Source organism: Pelodiscus sinensis, chromosome 14, assembly GCF_052426305.1.
Source record: "Pelodiscus sinensis isolate ZL-2025 chromosome 14, ASM5242630v1, whole genome shotgun sequence".
Classification (NCBI taxonomy): domain Eukaryota; kingdom Metazoa; phylum Chordata; order Testudines; family Trionychidae; genus Pelodiscus; species Pelodiscus sinensis.
Window position 1 is genome coordinate 22,171,326 of NC_143065.1, and position 22,337 is coordinate 22,193,662.

Below are 22,337 nucleotides of genomic sequence, written 5' to 3' on the forward strand. Positions count from 1 at the left end.
TTAGTGCTGTCGTGTAGACACACCTCCAGAGAGATGGGCTGGAAAACGTTACAAGATTGGAAGACCATGAGATCAAGACAATCAAATGAGAGGGCAAGAAATGATGCATCTCAAGGAGGGAAAGAAGAGGCCTAGGAATAGGAGTAAAATAACAGAGCAACCATACACAAGAGACCTGGCATGGGGTGAAAGTAACTTGCATTTCCTACAGGTACTGTACTATCACAACCTGGGTCCCTGCCAGCTCTTTAAATAGCTCTCTGCTGGCTCTTGCCAGAGCTGTGCACCTGGGTGCACCCCCTTACTTTCACCTCTGAAGCTGGCCAAACAGCTCAACAACTGAATCACTGAATAACTTAATCAGTGAAGAACAACAAAGTTAGTTGTTTCTCAATAATATCTGACTAGTTTAGTTTCATCCCAAACTACTAAGCGTGGTAGCTTTTGTCAGCCATCATGTGACTGATTATTTTTCAGTAACTACATACCTAGTTTGTTTTGCTCCAGGGTATTTCCCGTGAAATATCCGTGCCTTTTTTTGTACTTGACTGAATCCACAAACTCATTAACTTGATATCTGAAATGCTGTAGTCAAATACAATACAATAATAATGATGACTGATTATACTTAGCTCTTACATGGCCCTTTACACTGTCAAATTGCCAAACAAACCTTTAACTCTTGAATTCCAGACTGCTGTTGGTCAAGGAAAGGGATCACTGGTGTGTTTCCTCATTGTGGCATGGAAAGGAACCAAAGGCCCTGATAAAGTGATTGTAATAAGAACCAAGTTTCATTACTGTCAAGATTAACCGTAGGGAGTTTCATGCGGTAATTGCATATCTTTAAGCATTTTCCTTACAATAATAGCAATGCTGCATTTGCTTTTATTGAGTAGTGTATCCACTTGGAATTCCTCTTCTAAGGTATGTCTACATGGCAGCTGGGAGGTATGATTTCTAGCACAGGTTGACAGACTTGCACTAGCTCAGCCTGAGCTAGAATATTAAAAAGAGCTGGGTGGAGGTTGAGGTGCTGGTGGTATCTCACACTAACTGCCCAATTTCAGATCCAGGGGATGGGTAGGCAAAACTCTGTCAGCTATTGCCCTTTCTGCCACACTGCTATATTTAGCAGGCTAGCTTGAGGACAATTCAAGATAGGACAGCTCTATCTACCCATACTGGGAATCACTCCTCCTAGCTGCATGTAGACGTACCCTAAATTTTCCTAATTGTCTCAGTTATCTATGTAATAATACTGCTGACCTGTGCAGTCTTGCATAAAGCTTTTCTATATCAGCTGCATTTATTTAAAAAAAAAACAACTAATAACCAAACCTCTTTGGGTATATCTACACTGCACAATTATTTTGGGATTCTGGTGGTATCCTGAAATTGCTACCCCGTGTCTACACAAGCTGCCCATTATTTCGAAATATTTTTCAAAATAATGAGTGAGCTATTTTGGCATCCCAGTAAATTGTTCCACGAGGGTTAAGGGATGGCTCGAAATAGTGCATTATTTTGAAATTTGGTGCTTTTCTGACCTTACTTGGGTTTCTTCTGTCCTTACTCAGGTGAAAGTCCCATTAAAATCAATAAAATACTTCAGGATTTAGCCCATTAACTTCTGTGGTAGTAGTACTTGAGGGAAAACTGAAGCAAGAAGGATTAGCCCATTAAAAAGGGCTTGGGGCAGAGCAGTGATTTTTTTAAAAATAATTCTGACAGTAACAATATAAAATCATGCTACTGATGGTTCAAGACTAGATGGGACTTGGATCTTGCCCATGTCAGGGAGTCAGGAGAAGAGAGAACTAGTCTCACACCCCTTTGTAGCACTAGTGAACAGCACATTTTCTTTTTAACAAATAGATAAATATTCGTACCATATTCTACTGCACGGAGACAGTTTTTCACCACCTCCAACATGGAGCAGCAGTTTCTATTTTAAATTATTCAAGTGGGTGTCTGAGTTATGAGGCTGGAGTTTTTTCTCAAATAAGTGAAAACTAAAGCTACTGGTTATCAGACAATGGACGGATCTGAGGAAAGCTTTGGTAGAAAGACATTTCTTTATTCAGTATGAATATTTTTTTAAACCAAAGATGTCTGATGTGCTAATTTACACCTTTTGGAGATCTAGCCCTATAGCGTCTATAGGACATATAGGGCCAGATCCTCAATGGTGTAAGTTGGCATATACTGTATAGAACAAATCCCTGTAGGATACATAGGGCTAGATCCTTCCATAAAGTCACTGAAGCTACACCAGTTTTCAGCAGCTGAGAATCAGCCCAAAGCTGGAATTAAGTATTTTAAATATGCTGTCACAATGTTTTCTAGTCACTTATATTTTCAGTATAAATTTTCAGTCTTGCTCCTGCTGAAGTTGATTGGTATTTTGTCATTAACTTCAGTGGGTGTAGTACGGATGCCTAAGGAATATGTTAATTCACTTTTGACTTAAAAAACAAAAATGCCAAAATAAAAAGACACCCGCACACCATGGTTTGATAACAGAGTTGTCTTTGGCAACCATGGTGCTGCTTCTTGTCAGCTATATAAATTGTATACAAGAATCAGTCTGCCTAAAAATAATTATTGTATCTTAAATGAGTCATTGTTCTTAGCACAGAGTATTGCACCTACTAAGCTAAAAAATAAGCTATTAATACAGAAGAATTAACTGAGAACAGTTAGCAACCACTTGTCTGTTCTCTTAAATTGTCTCTCTAATTCAAAATAAGCTTTACAGACTGAATTAAATAGGCTGGGACTTAAGTAGTTGATTCCCTAACTTACTAGTCCCCTTGAATGTTCCAGCCAGAGTCCCCTGCTGGATCTCTATATAAATGAAGATATGTCACAAAATGGTTCTCTCAAAATCTTAAATGAATTTGAGCTCAGGAGGCATAATACAGTACATGGATTGACTTCTTTCCATTCTTTTCTTCTCAACTATTTTCCATTCTTTTCTTCTCAACTATTTTCTTCCACTGAATTTTCCTGGGATGATATCCCAAATCCAATCAAATGGGTTGGAGTAGTGTTTGGTTTATAATCCCCACTTGCACAAGCCACTTTCATTATGCATTGGGACATCCTTCAACTCCAGATCAATAGCTGGATATGGGTTCTGTTGGAAAACTTGTGGCTTTAATACTGTGAAATTCTTCATTACAGATGTGCTGCTTAGATACAGCTGTGGATGGGTGCCAGGTCTTAAAGTTGACAGGGAATCATGCCCTTTGTACTCTACACAATTAATACATTTTCATTTCTGTATTTGCTGCCATGCCATAGCTAAAAGGCATTGCAATGGGGGCTGAGTATACTTGAAAGGCCATATAACTGTTTCCGAAATACTTGCTTAGAGTTGCTCTTTTTAAGGCCTTAGCAAAAGGGGGTTTTCTAATATCAAACCTAGAGCTCCCCCACTGCCACTTAAAACCACTGCTCCTTACTCTATCATCTGCCACCCCTAAGCGCCACCTAGCCCCATTCTCTTTGGAACTTCCCTTCCCATAGTTGAAAGTTGCTATCAAATCCTCCCTCCGTCCTCTCTTCTGCAGACTCTTCCCTCAGCCTCTCCTCATAAGTCATGTGCTCCAGCCCCCAATCATTATTGTTGCTCTCAGCTGTACTCTCTGCAAGTTATCTGCATCCTTTCTGTAGTGTGTATGGGGGGGACGGGGAGGGACAAAACTATGTACAATATTCCAGATGTGGCCTGACAAATGGCAAATACAGGGGAATAATTGCTTCCCTCGATCTGCTGGCAGTGCTCCTACTGATGCAGCCCAATATACCATTAGCCTTTGTAGCTGCAAGGGCACACTATTGACTCATATCCAGCTTCTCATCCTCTGTAACCCCCTGTGTTTTTCTACAGAACTGCCACTCTCCAGAATGTCTCCAGCCTGTAGCAGTGCATGGGATTCATTCATCCTAAATGCTGGACTCTGCACTTGTCCTTTTTAAACCTCATCAGATTTCTTTTGGACCAAACTTCCAATTTGTCTAGGTCACTCTGGACCCTATCCCTGCCCTCCAGAATATCTACTTCTCCCTCCCATTTTGGTGTCGTCCAGAAAGGTACTGAGGGTGCAATTCATTCCATCATCTGCGTCATTAATGATGATGTTGAACAAAACTGGCCCCAGGACTGACCCCTTGGCTTAATACTGGCTGCCAACTAGGCATCAAGCCATTGATCACTACACTTTGAGCATGACACGTTGAGCATGCTAGCTTCCTATCCACCTAATAGTCCATACTTCTTTACCCTACCAGCAAGAATACTGGTAGAAATGTAGCTGTGTTAGTCTGGTGCAGCTGAAACAAAAAACAGGACTGTGTAGCACTTTAAAGACTAACAAGATGGTTTAATAGGTGATGAGCTTTCATGGGCCAGACCCGCTTCCTCAGATCAAATAGTGGAAGAAAATTCAACCATATATACCAAAGGATACAAATAAAAAAAAAAAAAAGCACACATGAAAAGGACAAATCAAATTTCAGAACAGAAGGGGGATGGAGTGGGGGAGGAGGGGAGGTAAATGTCTGTGAGCTAATGATATTAGAGGTGATAATTGGGAAACTATCTTTGTAATGGGTAAGATAATTAGCGTTTTTATTCAAACTTGAGTGTAAAGTGTTGAATTTAAGCATCAATGACAGTTCAGAGGATTTTCTTTGAAGTGAAGTCTGAAAAGGTCTTTGAAGCAGGATGCAGGTAATCAAGTCGTTGAGACAATGTCCCTTCTGGTTGAAATGGCAAGAAACTGTTTTTTCTCTGTGATCCTGTCTAATATCTGTTTTGTGGGCATTGATCCTTTGGCAAAGTGTCTGAGACGTTTGTCCAATGTACATAGCAGACGGACACTTTCGGCACATGACTGCATAAATTATATTTCTGGATGCGCAGGAATATGTGTTCTTGATCTTATAACTCGCTTGGTTGGGTCCAATAATGGTATCAGCAGAGTGAATATGTGGACAAAGCTGGCAACGGGGTTTGTTGCAAGGGAAGGTACCAGGGTTGGTATTAGTGTGGTATGTCCTGTGGTTGTTGGTAAGAATCATCTTGAGGCTAGGTGGTTGTCTATAGGAGACTATGGGTCTGTCTCCCAGAGCCTCTTGGAGTATGGTATCCTGTTCCAGTATAGGCTGTAGTTTATTGATAATGTGTTGGACAGGTGTAAGTTGGGGGCTGTAGGTGATGACAAGTGGTGTTCTATTGTTGTTTTTCTTGGGTCTGTCTTGAAGTAGTTGGTTTCTAGGTATTCGTCTGGCTCTTTCAATTTGCTTTTTTATTTCTCTGGGTGGGTAGTTGAGGTTTATAAATGCTTGGTAGAGATCCTGAAGCTTCTGGTCTCTGTCAGTGCGATTAGAGCAGATGCGGTTGTATCGAAGGGCTTGGCTATAGGTGATGGATCATATGGTGTGTTCTGGATGGGAGCTGGAAGCATGTAAGTAACTATATGAGTCAGTGGGTTTTCTGTAGAGAGTGGTGTCTAATTTTATATTGCTGATTTGTACTGTCGTGTCCAGGAAATGGATCTCTCATGTAGAATGGTCCAGGCTGAGATTGATGGTGGGGAATAGGTTGTTAAAATCTCTGTGGAATGTCTCCAGTGTTTCTTGGCCATGTGTCCAGATCATAAAGATGTCATCGATGTAGCGTAAGTAGAGAAGAGGTAAAAGGGAACGGGAGTTGAGGAACCGTTGTTCTAGGTCAGCCATAAAGATGTTAGCATACTGTGGATCCATGTGTGTACCCATGGCTGTGCCGCTGATCTGGAGGTATAAGTTGTTCTCAAACTGGAAATAATTGTGGGTGAGAACAAAATTACATAGGTCTGCTATCAGATTGGCAGTGGTGTCCTCTGTGATAGTGTTTCTAATTGCTTGTAATTAAAGTCAAGGCATATCATCTTCACCACTTTCCCCGTATCCACAGAGCCAGTTAGCTCATCATGGAAAACAATCAAGCAATCATCATGGAAGTCAGACGTGCCTTGCCCTTGGTGAGCCCATGTTGACAGTTCCTGATCGCCGCCTTCTCCTCCTCCAAGTCCTTTCAAATGGATTCCTTGAGCACCTACTTCATGATTTTTCCAAGGAATTAGGTGAGGCTGACCAGTCTGTAGTTCACTGGATTCTCCTTCTTCCCTTTTTTAAAAAAGATGAACACTACATTTGCCTTTTTCTAATTGGCCAGAACCTCCCCCCATCTCCACAAGTTTTCAAAGATAATTGCCAGTGAACTCTCTCAGCACCCTCGGATGCATTAGATCTGGCCCCATGGACTTGTGCTTTTCTAAATAGTTCTTAACCTTTTCCTTCAACACTGCTCACCTGGTCCCCCTACTGTGCTGCCCTGTGCAGCAGTCTGTGAACTGACCTTGTCTGTGAAGACCAAAGCAATAAATAAATTAATAAACAAACAAATAAAAATTTCAGTTTCTTGTTGCTAAAATACCTGTAGAAACTCTTCTTGTTACACTTTATAAACCTGCAACTCAAATGGTGCTTTGGCCTTCTTGATTACCTCCCTGCATTTTTACACTCCTCCCTAGTCATCTGTCCAAGTTTATACTTCTTGTAAGCTTTCTTTTTTATGTTAAGCCAAGCTGGTTGCCTTTAGTATTCCCTCAATTCTTCCCACCTGTGTAAGTGAGACATAGTAGGGGTGCTGTCTGCTCTGTAAGCAGGGGTTCCCCTGAGCTGTGATGTGTGATTTCCACTGACTCACCCACATATGTATTGGCCAAGACACCTAGTCCCAGCTTGAGCAGATAACAAGTCTCTTCCCAGGGGGAGAGACAAAGGAAGGGAGACGGAGACAAACACCTGGCTGGGGGGCAGGGTCTGGGAGCGAGGCAGTTTCTGGCTAGAAAACATGAAGGTAACAGACTAAGCTGGGTGCTGAGGGGGGCAATGGACCCCTTAACCCAAGGGATCTGAGGCATCCGGGCCCTGACTCCTGTAACCACATCACATCTATGCTGTGCTGTATCCTGGAGGAGTAATAAACCCCCTCTATTCTACTGGCTGGCAGAGTCTGTTCTTGCTGCTATGGGGCTGTAGCATCGGGAGGAACCCCGACATGCCGTCACAGTAAGGAATAATTATTTTTGTACACCAAAGTATGTGTGGATGTGCACCACCACATGTTGCTGTTTTGGGCTCTCTGCTTATCAGCTGGGTGGCATTTGAATCTGTCCTGGGTGTCTGTCCAAGCTCTCAGCTTCCACGGAACACTGGTAGTCTGCCACATTTGCTATTCTTTCTGCACATTGGGATGGTTTGTTCCTGTGCCCTCAAAGCTTCTTTAAAATTCTTTCCTTCTCACATTAGCCTTAAGGGAGTCAAAGTCTGCTTTTCTGAAATCCAGGTTGTGTTCTGCTGCTTTCCTTTTGTCTGGAACCTGAACTACCCATCTCATGGTCACTACTGTCCAGATTGCTCACTTCTACTTCCCCTAACAATTCTTCCCTATTTGTGAGCAGCAGGTCAAGAGGAGCATGGCCCTTAGTTGGTTCCTCCAGCTCTTGAACCAGGAAATTGTTCTCAACCCTCTCTAAAAACGTCCTGGTTTATCTGTGCACTGCTGTATTGCTCTCCCTGCAGATGTCAGGATGATTGAGAATCAAGGCCTGTGATCTGGAGACTTCTATTAGTTGTCCAAAGTAAGCCTCATACTCCTGGTCTGGTCGTCTGTAGCAGACTCTCAAGAGGATTTTCTGCAGTTTCATACTGGAGCTCTGAACTATCGTACTGCTCTCTTACATTGTCTGACTTTTCTCCCCTGCCTGTCCTCCCTGAACAGTTTAGAACCATCCATGAGAGAGCTGTAGTCATGTGAGTTATCCCACCAAGTCTTTGTTATTCCTTGACTGTGTCAGGACTTCAAATTCTTCAAGTTTGTTTCCCAGTCTTCTTGCATTTATGTACACGGTGCCTAAGATAACTAGTCAATTGTTCTACTTTCTTAGTATGAAGCAGGAGACCTCTCCTGTTGCACCCTCTTCCTTGTATTTCCTCCCAAAATTCCATGCTTTGGAATGTTCTATGACCTTTTGAGATTTACGTGTCACTAATCCCAAATTCACAAATCCCAATGAGAAAATAATTGACACAGATAGGATTGCAGCATACAAGTGTTTGAAGTTCTCTGGAAATTCTAGTGGACTTTGTATATAAGAAGTGGGCCCAACCGGCATTTAAGGATCTGAGTGCAACTTTCCTGAAGTTTGAGGGTGTTCTGATCTGGGATTATAGTGTAGCCCAAAATAGAATTAAGAATAACAGAATTTGGATTTAAATCTGGTTCTGAACATATCTAATGTTTGAAAATTTCTCCCAGCTTAGCACTAGTTCATTGTACATAAATAAATGTATGCAATATTTGTGACATACTGATGAAGTGGGTTCTTGCCCATGAAAGCTTATGCTCCAACACTTCTGTTAGTCTATAAGGTGCCACAGGAGTCCTCGCCGCTTTTTCAGATTCAGACTAACACGGCTACCCCTCTGATACTTAACTATTCCTGTTTAACTAATATTAAGCTCACACCTTATAACTGAATAATTTAAACTAACTTAATTCAGAATATTTAATAACTTCTTTCCTTCAGTGAATCATGAACCTTTATCTAAATTTAAAAAAAAAATCATAGCTGGTAGTACATTCTATTGGAAATTGGTCTCATCCCTAAAGCAATAAAATGTCTGCTGTAATCTTCAAGTTATCTGTTAGTTTGTTATGATTTGTTTTATTTTTCTTGACTGTACATTAATTCCAATGATTTTTTTAATTTCTGCCATTCACAGGGCATTCAACATGACTTTCCTGAAACTAGGAATGTGTTAGTCTCTGCATGCAATTTAAAGGGGTTTGTGCCTTGATAGATATGTCTTATTGTTTTGGTATTGCTCACTTTGTTCATCTTGTTGCACCCTGACAGGACACTGAAAATTTTAAAAAACTAGAGTAAAATAATTGCTACAAAGATTTTTTTTTTAGCTCCATTTTATTTGTACTCTGTGCACAGACACTCTAGAGCTAGCAGTAATTATTGGGACAAATGTGCACATTGTTAACATTTCAGGATTTTCAATTTGAAAAGCAAATAACAATTGGGGACAGGCTAGCTAGATATTAAATAAGGTATCCTGGGCTGATAATTGAGTTAACAGATTGTGGAATTAATTTCTAATATAGACTGTAAATAAGTTTCATGCAGGCATTATTGTCTGTTGGGATGGCCAAATGGGACTTGCCCACAATTTGTAGGATCAGAAATATTTCTTTAGACTGCTAAGGGCTTAATTGCTTAGAGAGGCAAGTAATGGGATTCTAGTTCCTCTCACCTCTAGTTCAAATCCAGCCTGTGGTGGTAGTGGATGAAAGGCCATCTCATGCTTGATCAGAAGGCTAGTGAGCTTGCTTCAGCTATTGTTGGATACATGTCCATATCACAGAAACCACCAAGCTAATTGGAATATTTTTTCTTCCCCAGTGTTATTGCAGCATCCTCTTTGGCAGTATCATCAGAAGCCAAAAACTGAATAAGAATTTTGGGTCAAATTCTGCACTTAATCAAATCCCATTGGAATTAACAGAATTTGACCCATTTTCTGTGACTGAATTCTTCCCCCCAAGAAGTCATCCGTCCAAAACAGGGCTGAGGCACACTGGACTGTGAGGCAGGGTGTACTACTCCTCAGAGACAGCCTGAAGCTTGTGTACTGTGAGCCTGAATGGCTTCCAGACTGAGGTAAAAGCTTTACGAACTTGGTCATGCTATCCCTGACCTGCTGCAGAAGGGAACAGGAAAAAAACCCAGCCTGCCTCCTCCTGGAACAAGACGATAAGGAATTATGCTTGCTGGTTGGTTTGGATTTTGGCCTCCCCTACTCAAACCTTGTGCAGTGGTTCTTGCCCAGGGCTGTCCCTGGTCATGTGTGAAATGCTCAGCGTCATAGGGCAGCTGAAAATGTGGGGTACCCCTACATAGCCATGTGCGTTTGTATGCCTGAGGAGGGCACTGACCAGTTCTGCTGGCTCCTCTCCAATGTCTCCTCGTGGCTGCTGCAGGGCTTCTCCCTGCCCCCTCTTTCACATGCACCTCTCAGCCAGCAGCAGCCAGCTAGTGAGGACTCCCTGCTGCCACAGTGGCAGCAGAGAGGAGCCCCCAGCTTCTGCAGCTCTGCTCCGGCCCCAGGGAAGCCCTTGGCTCCTGGTAAGCTGCGGAGGAGGAGGGAGGAGGAATGAAGGGAGGGAAACCCCAGGCCCCCAGCAGGAGCTATGCGGGATATCAGGGGAGGGAAGCTGCAGGCAGAAGCCATGTGGTGGGAGGAAAGGAAGCCCCAGACCTCTGGTAGGAGCCATGGTGGGGGGCAGGGAGTAGGAGGGGATGGAGAAGGAATCCTGAGGCAGGAGTGCACAAGTACGGTGGGGAGGAGCACCTAGACCCTGGTAAAGTTGCGCAGGGGGAGCCCCTCACTTTCATAGCGCCCCACAATTTGTAAGGACGGCCCTGGTCTTGCCACCAACCTTCTTGTGTTTGTTCTGTGGAGAATGACATTCTACAGAGTGAATTTTGTGCTGAATTCAGATAAAGAAATTGAGTCATTTGGATTTGCATTACCAGACCACAGTATCCAGATTCCAACCAGAGAGACCACTAATGCATTTCTAAATGTAAACTCAAGTATCGGACCCTTCAGATTTCATTACCACTAGCAATCACAATGGTCCTAAGCCCTACCACCTTTAAGGCACATTGCAATAGCATGGCCGGTCTAGAAGTTACAATATTAGGAGCAAGCTCCTGCCCAACAGTATTGCAACACAGTTCTTTGTACCTCCAGAATATAACTGTGATTAGCTATTTAGATCCAGATCCGAGCTGTAGGACTCCACCAGTGTAAGTTCCAACTCCACAGAGGGACTTTTGAGATATCTAGTTCAGGAGAGAGTTTCCACCAGCAGGGTTCCTATGAAGCCCTGACTAGTTTAAATGTGCTCTTACCAGGGCTAAATTCTTCAAGCAAGGCAGTAATGGCCCCACATGATAGGGGTTGCAGAATGTTCCCTAAGCTTTAGTATTTGATGTCGCATCTTTTGAATAGCTCATTTTAATGGTTACATACATTTTAATAGATTATATGAAAACATATGTTTGAAATCTTTAACTTGTAATTCTAAAAACAAAACAAAAGCCCCCACAGATTCCTTGTTGTGACAGTTCCTACACTGCTTTTCAGAGTTGGCTGATTAAAAAAACTCAAACGTCAAATTCAAAATCCAGAGAACTTCAATCAGTTCTAGTACTTTCCCAGGGTACATCTTCCGGAAAAGCAATCGGAAAAAATGATAGTGTAGACCTAGCTCCAGTGTAACAAAAGAGCCTGTTTAGTGGCTGAGTGACTACTGGGTGTGGTTCACTGTCCCAAGTAGTGGCACTTAGACCACTTACAGTGAGAGTTAAGAATGAGTGAACTCTACAGCCTTAGCTGAGCACCTGCTGGCATTATAATTCAAGCTGTAGAGAGGCTCATGCCCTAAGCTCTAGCGGTTCCAGGTTCAGTTCCATCAGTGAGAGGGTTACATGTACAAATATGGTGAATATGATTTCATTGAATGTATATAGCTGACGTGGTGAAATTGTGTTTGAAAGGTGTAAGCATCAAACACAAGAAGATCCATATGCAGCTGCTCTAATTCTGTAACTGAATCTAATCTTTTCGCAAAATATAACTGTGGTTTGTGAAATGAAACTAAATGCCAATTTGCTTAATGCCCTTAGAACCATACTTAATAGGGTAATAATGCTGCTTTAAACTCTCCTTATGTTTCTTTTCTATGATTGCTGCACCCTGAAATAAACAATCAATACTGTATTTGCTGGCATGAAATATGAATATAAAAACAAATATATTCACATGCTGTTTTGATCCAAGAACCCCTTATTTCTGTTGAGTAGAGTATGACATTCAATTCTATTTATATATCAAAAAAAGGTAAAGTAAGATTATAAAGTGTTAGTTTTAGGAGAGCTGGAAAATTAATGAGAGCAATTAAGGATGGTGATTCCTCAAATTCAGAACTTTGACATTTGGGAGGGAACATCTAAACCACACAGGTTTCCAATTTTTATATATTTCATTATCTAAATTAAATTAATAACAAAATTAGTATCCAATACAACAGATAAAAACTTAAATTAAAAGGAAGTGGGTTAACATTAAAAATCAGTTAGTCTTATCAGTCTGGATTAAACCATATTAAATAAACCAGCCATTCCTTATCAATTCGATGTAATAATGTGAAAAGGCAGCATTCTGATCTAGTTATCAGCCTCCCAAATAACAAGGCATCATCCTGACTTGATCTAGTCAGTCTCCAAACTCCAGCCAAAAAACTGATCCGAGAAGGATCAAACCACCGAACTTATATACAAGGAAGATAATGTTGAGGCTACAGATCTGATGTCAGCTGAGGTAGCTTGCCCAAGTTAATGGTGGTGAGACTCCTACAAGACTGGGTTACAATGAAACATGCCAGTATCATTCAAGATGAGAGATCTTGGTTTTTTGAATATAGACTGTAACACGTTTAGGTGCAATTTTCTCAGAATTAAACATATAACTCCTAATCCATGCAATGTGTGTGATCTTTTAGATAGAAGGGGATTTAACCTAGGGCTAGCTTTCATATTGGAGGAACTATTCTAAGTCACTTTTCTCAAATGGTGTGGGTTCTAGCCATGCACTCACACTCCCCACTAGCCATTTGCTGGAGTTGAAAACAAGAGGAAGAAGGCTGAGGTAGAAATCTTCTACTATTAAGCACTGGAAAACCAAACCAAAAAGGCTGATAATTTTGCAGGAGGTTGTTGTGACTTTTGTGGTTTCATATAGCTTAAGGAATCAGATACCTCACTGAAAAGATTACCCAGTTGTCTCACAGGGTCCAGTGTTGAATGCTGAAGGAATTGCTGACTAGAGGTTACTTAGGGTACGTCTATACTGCATTCCTCTTTCTAGAGAGGAATGCAAATGCAGCTGAGCAAAATTGCAAATGAAGTGCAGATTTGAATTTCCCATGCTTCATTTGCATAATTGCGTCTGGGTGCCATTTCAAAATACCCTATTTCGAAAAAAGAAACGCAGTCTAGATGCGGTTATTTCAAAAGAAAACCCTTCATTCGAAATTACCCTTGAACCTCATTGTAGATGTATCTTAGATGTTGCATGCTGTTGGACTCCTCCTACCAGACAGGAGGGTGAAGAAAGCATTGGCTACTTTGTTAGATTAAGTAGCAGCAAGCAAGCAAGCAAACCTGTAGCAATGGTTTTCCAAAAAAACATGGCCAATCAATCAGCAGGTCCTTTGGTATTTTAAGGTCACGAGTCAGTTCAGAGACATATCCTAAAATGTCCTGATTAAAAAATAACATATGAATGCAATAGGGACCATTCCTGTTCTTAAAAAAATATATATACCTTTCCCTTTATATTCTGAAAATGAACAACTCAATTTTGAAGAGCGTTTTAAAAACTTTTAAAACCATCTAGGAGAAAGATTAGGTTTTATCTTTGAGTAGAAGGTCTTTCCTCCTTAACTTACAATTCTAGGCTTTAATTTATGTGCAGGCCTGTCTGCTGCAGAATGGGTCATAATTGGGCACAAAGCAGATGCAGAGAGGATTCCTGGACTCACACATGTGGAGTTGTTGCAGATATAATCCCCCTCTTGTGGTCCCATTGTGGATGATGTACCTCCAGTAGGATTTCTCTGCAATTTCTCCTACCCACTGAGGCTGATACAGTGCAGGGGTTTAAGGAGGTGAATTCCTCTCTCTCCTTTTGCCCACTGTGCCCCTGGTGGATCTAAACCAGCATGGAGTTGCTGTGATGAGAGAGGCTGCAGCTGCAACCTCAGTGGTCCTGTGTGTGAGGGAGGCAAACAGACCCATGTGGCATGGGACCCTGTTCTAAAGTGAAAATAGCGCACATTTGGTGCACACTTTCCATTTCAGATTGTTGATCCACCCAACATCACTTTCTGATAAATGAGAATCGTCACCTATAGAAAGCTCATCCATCCTAAAAACTAAGTGTAGTCCCCTTTCTAAAGGTGCCTCTGCTTATTCTCTGGGAAGATCCTGTGTGCTGCAATCTAGCCCCAGAGACTACAATTCCCATGAGCCCTGGAGGAAACCAGGAAGGAAGTGACATTTGTGTGGGAGATCTGAGTCTCTCCACATGTGTGGAGGAAGACTCAGCAGTCTGTGGACTCATCCCTCTGCTTTTGGAGCAGAAAGGGAGCCAGGCTGCTGTGGAGAAGTTTGATCCAGTTCAGGAACTGTTATGTTGCAGTTGCAGACTGGGACAGCGAGCCTTTGAGACTGGGATCTCGCAGGCTGCTTCTGATTGCGCTAGAGGGGAAGCTCTTTGGTTGTACTTGTGGCTAGAAGCTACTCTGCATCCAGCACACAGAAGGAGACTGAGTCACTGGGCATCTTTGGAAAAAGCTGCCTGGGATAGAGCTCAGAGATACAGACTAACTCTGGGTTCAAAGAGAGGCAGAGAGGTCAACCCAGTGAACCAGAGCTGCTGCATAGCTTGGACCCACATACACCCTATCTACAGAGAATCTCCATTACTGCTGCAGTTCTTCAAGCGTGCCCACACTATCATGAGTCGGGGACTCCGAGTCCAGGGGTGTGCACACTCTGGGGTGGGATAAATATTGGCAGTGCAAATGGCAGCTAGATACGTTCCTTTTACTTCTGTGTACTTTGTTAATTGATATTATTCACTGTTAATTTGTTAAATCCTGTTTCTTTAAGTTAAGTAAAGGTTGTTCATTCTAATGCAATCTATTAGACGTATATTATGTATGATTTGTAATTGTTGTTCTGGAGTTAGATCCAGTTTATTGTTGGAATATGTTTATTCCTGGAGGTTCTCAAGGCACACCAGTGAGTGTGTTACAGGGCCAGCCAGGTAGAGGTACCGCCATTATACGTTCTTTATGAGCAAGGGACAGCAGCAAGGGGGTAGATAGGGTTTCCCCAACTAAACAACATCACCACTGGGGTACTCAGGATCTCCTTTTATGTTAAAACCAAAAGGGGTCCAGGCACACCTGTGAGTGTGACTTGCTCCCGAGTAACCCGGGGAGGAAAAAGGGGGTTACATAAGATTTTTACTTAGTTTTCACTCCTTCCTAGACAAATTCCTACTGACTTCATGCACACTCTCGCTGAAAGACTGAGTGGTAACTGAATAAAATCTTCAGGGTTTAACCATTGAATTTGAGGTCCAATATATCAGTGGAGAGCGTGTTAATATTTTAAGTGCTCCTGTTGCATCGATAAATTTCCTGTTTGTGCCATCTGCTGGAGTGTGCTCACAATACAGTGCCCACTCAAATCTCTGTAATTAAATGATGCTTACTTACATTGTAATTAAATTTAAAAATGGTAAATATGTAAATAAATTCTTTAGTTTTGTGAAAGCACCTTTTAAGGGGATTACAGTATGTGATACACATGTTCCTATTAATAAATGTCAGTGCTGCCCATACTTTTTGAAAAAAACCAATTTCTAAGTCAGTTTGTCTTAATATTAATGTGGAGCTATTGCATGCTAAAAGGCACAACCCCAAGCCTCCATTTTTAAAGACTTGTTTTTGAAGTCCTTCAGCATTGAGTTTGACTAACACAAATAGCAGCTGGGTTATATTATTTTCAGCCTCAAATAGTTTTAAAAGCCCTAAAGTTCTTGGAAATGCAGGGATTCCTAAAATTCCTCCTGCACCAAATTTCAGTCAGTTACACAATAGAAGTACTTTAAATCTTTATAAGGGTAACGGGGAGCAGAATCTGGCTTACTATGTGTATTGTTTTCCTACCTATTACAGTATTAAATTCCTTTCCTTCCACAAAATTGTAATTTTAATAAGAGCTATAACTTGAATCCAACTTGAAAAGATAAAATTAAAATTATTGGAGAATCCAGAGAGTGAACAATCTGAATGATTTGTTTTAATGTTTGTTTGTCCACTCTGAGTTTGAGTTTTGTTAACAAATAGGCATCAAAACTTAGTTATTTTCTTCAGACCTATGCTAGTGCATCCTTCTTCATTTGTCCTGCCAGATCAAATTCTTCCTCTTCTACCTGTGCAACTCTGTATAAGTGGGGCAAATTTCGTTCACTCTCTTTTTGTGGAAGATTTGTAACATAATTGCTCAGTGCATTCTGGACTAAACAGATAAATTTATGTTTGAATTTAAATGATTTAATCTCTTACACTTGTATTGAAAACCACTGTGTGAAATTTAGCCTCGTTGAATTCATTAGGAGCTTGGTCATAGACCTCACTCGGGCCATGACTTCACTTACTGTGTACAATAATTTAAGTACTGATTGTAAATATAACACATGCTTTTTTTTATTTTTTTGTAGTTTGAGACCATGAAGAAAAATGGATGTTTTAAAACTTTTCTATGCACATTACTTTTATTTGTACTTTATTTGTCAAACACCATTTCCATATTCAAAGTCTGTTAAACCAGATAACATTAACTCATTCAATACAGTGAACAGCTTTGATCTATATAAATAAATGTAACACTGGTGAAGTAGTTACTGTACAACAGTTGACCGAATGTCATTCTGAAGTTCAATAAATTTTTCACAACACCTGATAACAAAACAGCTTTGAAATCCAGAGCAATAACAGGGTACAATAGCACATTCATAGCTCATCAACTAATTTGCCTACATCCACACTGCAAACTTTAAAAAGTGTTTCACTATCTGAATATCTTATGGAAATAAAGGAAAGCATGGGAGAAAAATATAGGCCTGATCCTGCAAACACCTTTACAAGTAGCCCTAGATAAACTAATAGCTGGCTTGACTAATATTTTGGAGGATTGTGGCCCAGATTAGCTGTTTATGGGTCTGATCCTGTAGTAATTTTGTATGTTCAACCCCCCTTTCATAGCAATAGGAGTGCTTACTGCAGGATCAAGCCATCATTATCAAAGCACATAGGCATATAAGCCTAATTCAAAATATATGTGGAAATTAATTTACGAAGTTTTTTTTACAAACAACAAAACAAAACTCTCATTGTTCAACTAACATTACTTTTGTCGTGTGTCTAAATGCTAGGCTACAAACTCTCAAATAAATAAGGTGTTAAAGGAATCATTGCCATTCATTTTCCAGTTATCTACATGGTTTTATAAAATCCTTTGTTGAAATTGATAGCAATATCCCAGTATAATCAGAGATGAAAGTAAGTGGGTTAACCCCTTGTGTGCAGCTCCAGAAAGAGCTGGCTGAACTGCGGCAAAAGCCAGCAGGGATCTATTTAAAGAGCTGTCAGGGACCTGGGTTGCAATAGAACAGTACCGGTACAAAATTTGAAGTTACTTTCACCACTGACTACAATGCATTAATGTCATTCCTGAGGAGTGCTTTATCTATTAGAAAATAATAATTATTATTAAATGGAAAATTAGAAACTAAGGTACCTCTAGAGAAATAAACTTTATTTCCTTTTTTGTGTGCAGAGTGAACAGAAAGTGAATTAGTATGTAATTTATTTTCAAAGAAAATGAAGGCACACGGATTTTGTACTAGTGTAAAATATGTGGCCATCAAACTATTGTATTTCACATTTTTAGGAATCAGGCATATCAAGGGATGTTATTGACAGAAAGATCCAAATTACTAAGTGATTGAATCAAAGGAGGTACAATTATGGCAAAATGTGCATCTTTTGTTTTTTGAATTTATATTAATGGAGGCATCTTAGTTTAGAATGGAGATACTGTGATGTAGGGGAACAGGCATAGGCATGGTAATCAGGAATTCCTCAGTTCAAATCCTGGCTCTGCAACTGAAGTGGTATGTGGCCTTGGGCAAGTCTCCTGACTTCTCTGGGCACAATTCTGATCTTAGTTGAATTAAAGTCACTCCATACAGATCAATTTCACTTTGGATGTGAAATTTTAGTCCTAGTGAAGTCAATGGAAAAACTCCCAGACACTCCAGTAGGACTAAGAATTCATCCTGTGTTTCTGTTTTCCCATCTGTGAAATGTGACTACTGCTACTTACTTTCCTTATGTGAAAATGCATTAGTTAGTGCATGTAAAGTGCAAAGTAACATGGGGTATGTCTACACTACCCCGCTAGTTCGAACTAGCGGGGTAATGTATGCATACCGCACTTGCTAATGAAGCCCGGGATTTGAATTTCCCGGGCTTCATTAGCATAAGCGGGGAGCCGCCATTTTTAAAACCCCGCTGCTTCGAACCCCGTGCAGCGCGGCTACACGGGGCTCCAACTAGGTAGTTCGGACTAGGTGCCTATTCCGAACTACCGTTACTCCTCGTGAAACGAGGTGTACCGGTAGTTCGGAATAGGCACCCTAGTCCGAACTACCTAGTTCGAGCCCCGTGTAGCCGCGCTGCACGGGGTTCGAAGCAGCGGGGATTTAAAAATGGCGGCTCCCCGCTTATGCTAATGAAGCCTGGGAAATTCAAATCCCGGGCTTCATTAGCAAGTGCGGTATGCATACATTACCCTCCTAGTTCGAACTAGCGGGGTAGTGTAGACATACCCATGAATAGTACTTTTTAGAGATCCTGGGAAGGGAGATGAGATTTAAACTCCCTTTGTCTTGCTCATTTGTATACATTGTTTCAGTTTCTTTAGTTTGTCTTTATAATAGTAATACCATGTAGTTTTTGGACTCTTTTCTTTTCTACTTTAATTACAGTGTCAGATTTTGATACTCAGTTTTTAAGAAAGTTGATTAAAAGTTCATTATTTGTATGTTATAGTGAGAGAAAAATAGTCTAATCATATAATATACATGGAACTAACAAACTAATAGCATTTGAACTCACATCCTTCAAATTGTAAAATCTGGTACCTATCCAATTCACTGTCTGACTCTGTGATATTAAAAAAATGTAAATAGCAACGTGATGGTGTCTGCAAAGAAAGATATTAAAATACTGTATAGGGATTAAAGAGGTAAACAATAATATTCTGTATCTTCCATACATGCCTCTATCTGCAAAATGTCATGAAAAATGAGATTTAATATTTTATAGCTAGAGCAAAAAGAGAGAGGATTAATTTCTACATTTTAGCTGCCTGTTTCTCTAGAGTATTCTGTTAAAAACACTTTTGTTCATGCAACGTGAAAGTCAGCACATCTGTGCAGAAGCCCAAAGAGAATAAAGCTGTTCCAGTTAGAACTGTTACAATAACATGTTTTCTGCAAAGTCTTTGTAATAACTTGTCTATTCTCTACCAAGACTGTCAATACATTCATGGTCCATTTAGGCAGCTCTCTAAACCTTGGGATCTGAAATAACTTACAAACAATTAACAACTGAATCAATCTATAGCTAAATCTGAGGTGAATACATCAACTTCTAATTAATGGGCTCCTAGCTTTTGTTGTTGCTTTTCTTGTAGTCATTCCACATGGGTTGCTACACCAGAATATCTGGTATGCTCTTGTAGTGTAAAACAGGGAATATAGCTAGTACATTACCACTTCCTCTTCCTTTTTTTCTCTCTGTCTCTTTGGGTATGTCTTTTCCCAAAGCTTCTAAGAGACGCAGGTACACAAATCCCACTGGAAGTCAATAGGATTCCTGCCCCTAAATCACTTGGGCTCTTTTGAAATTCCATCGTGTTTCCTTCCAGAAGACTTCAGTAAAAAACATTTTCCTGGTCTTTATATTTAACACAAAGTCAGCGTTACCTAATGGATACCTAATAGTGCCTATAGAGTTAATGGACAGAATTATGTAGGGGCTGGCCTTCATTAAGATATAATACTTAGAAAATGTGTCAGTGGTTATAAGGAAGGCACTTTGGAAAAAGCCTTAACTAGTTAGTAGTAGTAAATTGATTTGCTCCTATTTTGATCTTTGAGCTCCCTTGTAGCATCTTCTTCCCTAGAAGAATCTCCTTCTTTCCTTCTCTTCTCTTTCTGCTTGATACTTGTGAGACACATCTGGGCTGCGTCTAGATTGGCATGATTTTCTGGAAATGCTTTTAACAGAAAAGTTTTCTGTTAAAAGCATTTTTGGAACAGAGTGTCTAGATTGGCACGGACACTTTTCTGCAAAAGCATTTTTTGCGGAAAAGCGTCCGTGTCAATCTAGACGCGCTTTTCTGCAAAAAAGCCCCGATCGCCATTTTCGCGATCGGGGCTTTTTTGAGGAAAACAAATCTGAGCTGTCTACACTGGCCCTTTTGCCTGAATGGGAACAGAATAGTATTTCCATAAGAAGCACTGATTTCTTACAGTAGGAAGTCAGTGCTTCTGCGGAAATTCAAGCAGCCAGTGTAGACAGCTGGCAAGTTTTTCCAGAAAGCGGCTGATTTTCTGGAAAAATTGGCCAGTCTAGACACAGCCCTGGAGTACTGTGTCCACAGTTCATGAATGGTGTGAGTAAAACTGGTGTGTAACCCAGAAGGGTTCAAGAAAAAATTATAACCTTTCCCCAGGTCAGGTTTAAAAAAAACTTGGCATGTTTAGAGGAACCAGATAACAGTCCTAAAATATGTTTAAGACTGTAATAAAAGAGGATGGTGTCCTCCATGTCTACTGAGGGTAGGACAAGATGTAATTTGGATTTAGGTTGGTCAAACTTTCTACCTATGAGGGTAGTTAAACTCTGGAATAGACTTCCAAAGGAAGTTGTGAAATTCCCATTAATTGTTTTTAAGAGCAGGTTGGACAACTGTCAGCAGGGGCGGATATAGGGCAGGGTGAACGGGGCGGTCGCCCCGGGCCCCGCACTTCAGAAAGCCCCGCGCATGCGCCGTGGCGCCGCTGCCCATGCGCATGGCGTCACTGCGCATGCGCCGTGGCAAAGGGGGGGTTCCCGTGGAATTATGCTGCCCGGGGCCCCACAAAACGGTCATCTGCCCCTGACTGTCAGGAATGGTCTAGAATAGCTTGGTCCTTCCTCAGCATAGAGAGCCGGTCTTGATTACCTCTATAGCTCCCTTCCAGCTCTGCTTTCCTATGATTCCATAAATCCCCAAAGTATGCAGCTTCTTGATCACTACTAAAACTTTCATTATACATGGCTGACAAGTATTGTTTTGGTTATTGTCTGTCATATTCTTATTTTAATATTCAGTGCAGGATAAATCTTGTTCTTGACAGAACTGTGAGAGTAGTGGACTGCGTGGTGTATTTCCTGCAAAAAGATACCGGCCAGAGGGATATGCTGTAGACTTCACTTTATTATTCTCCTAAGGGGCATTAAACAAGATTTAGATTTTTTTTGGTTGTAAGCACATGATGTACTTTGACCATTTGCGTACAGATTAGCTAACCTGGGAGGAAAGGGCTAAATAAGAATACTTCTGATTGATTGTTTGGCCTTTATCAAAATATTAAATTTTGCAGGCCCCTTTTCATTGGAATACATATGCATAAAAACTGGAATTTCCAATGATTCTCATTAAACCACAAACTGTATTTTTATGGCAGTTGCTCCTGACCCAATTAACTGATAACAGTCATCTTTTGAAAAAAAGAACCATAGGTTGCTATTCTATAGGAATGTGCAATGAAAGGTGCTTCTGCACCTAGCCCCGTTTTCAGCAGAAAAAGTTGCTCTGCATGTTGACTTCCACATGTCTGATTTCTGGAAAGTCAAAAACTGCTTTTAGACCCATTCTCTAAGCTAATCCTGAGCACTGAAAACCCCCTTTACAATGTTCTATCCATTTATGCTTACTGTTGCAGGATGTTTCCTGAGCAAGGCAGTAAACCTGTGACCAGACAATCCCTGAGCCACATACCTGCCCTGAAGTAGATAAATGAGTCCATTTGTCATCAAGAGTCAGAAGCAGCCACATCTGGAGCCAACTTCTGTTCTCATTTACACTAGTATAGCCCTATTGAAGCCAATGGGAGAGCACCCATGCACCTGAGAGCAGCATTTGGCCCATTGTCTTGAAAGAGAAGTGATGAGCATTGCATGCATATTTTGGAAGGGATTCTCCTTCCTGCTGTGGCCTCTTTGGGGGGAAGGGGGAGAACCAAAATGTTATCCTTTAAAATGGAATTTCACAGCAGGGGAAAGCTGTGGTTAGATTAGATGGGGTTCTCACCTATGATGAGGCAGCTTAGATGCCGTGGTCATGAGCATAATAAACAACCATTGAAATAGGAGGATACGTGAAGATATGTTTTCATTACTACAACTGAGGAGGAAGGACAACTACTCCCTAAGCAGGGAGATGTGA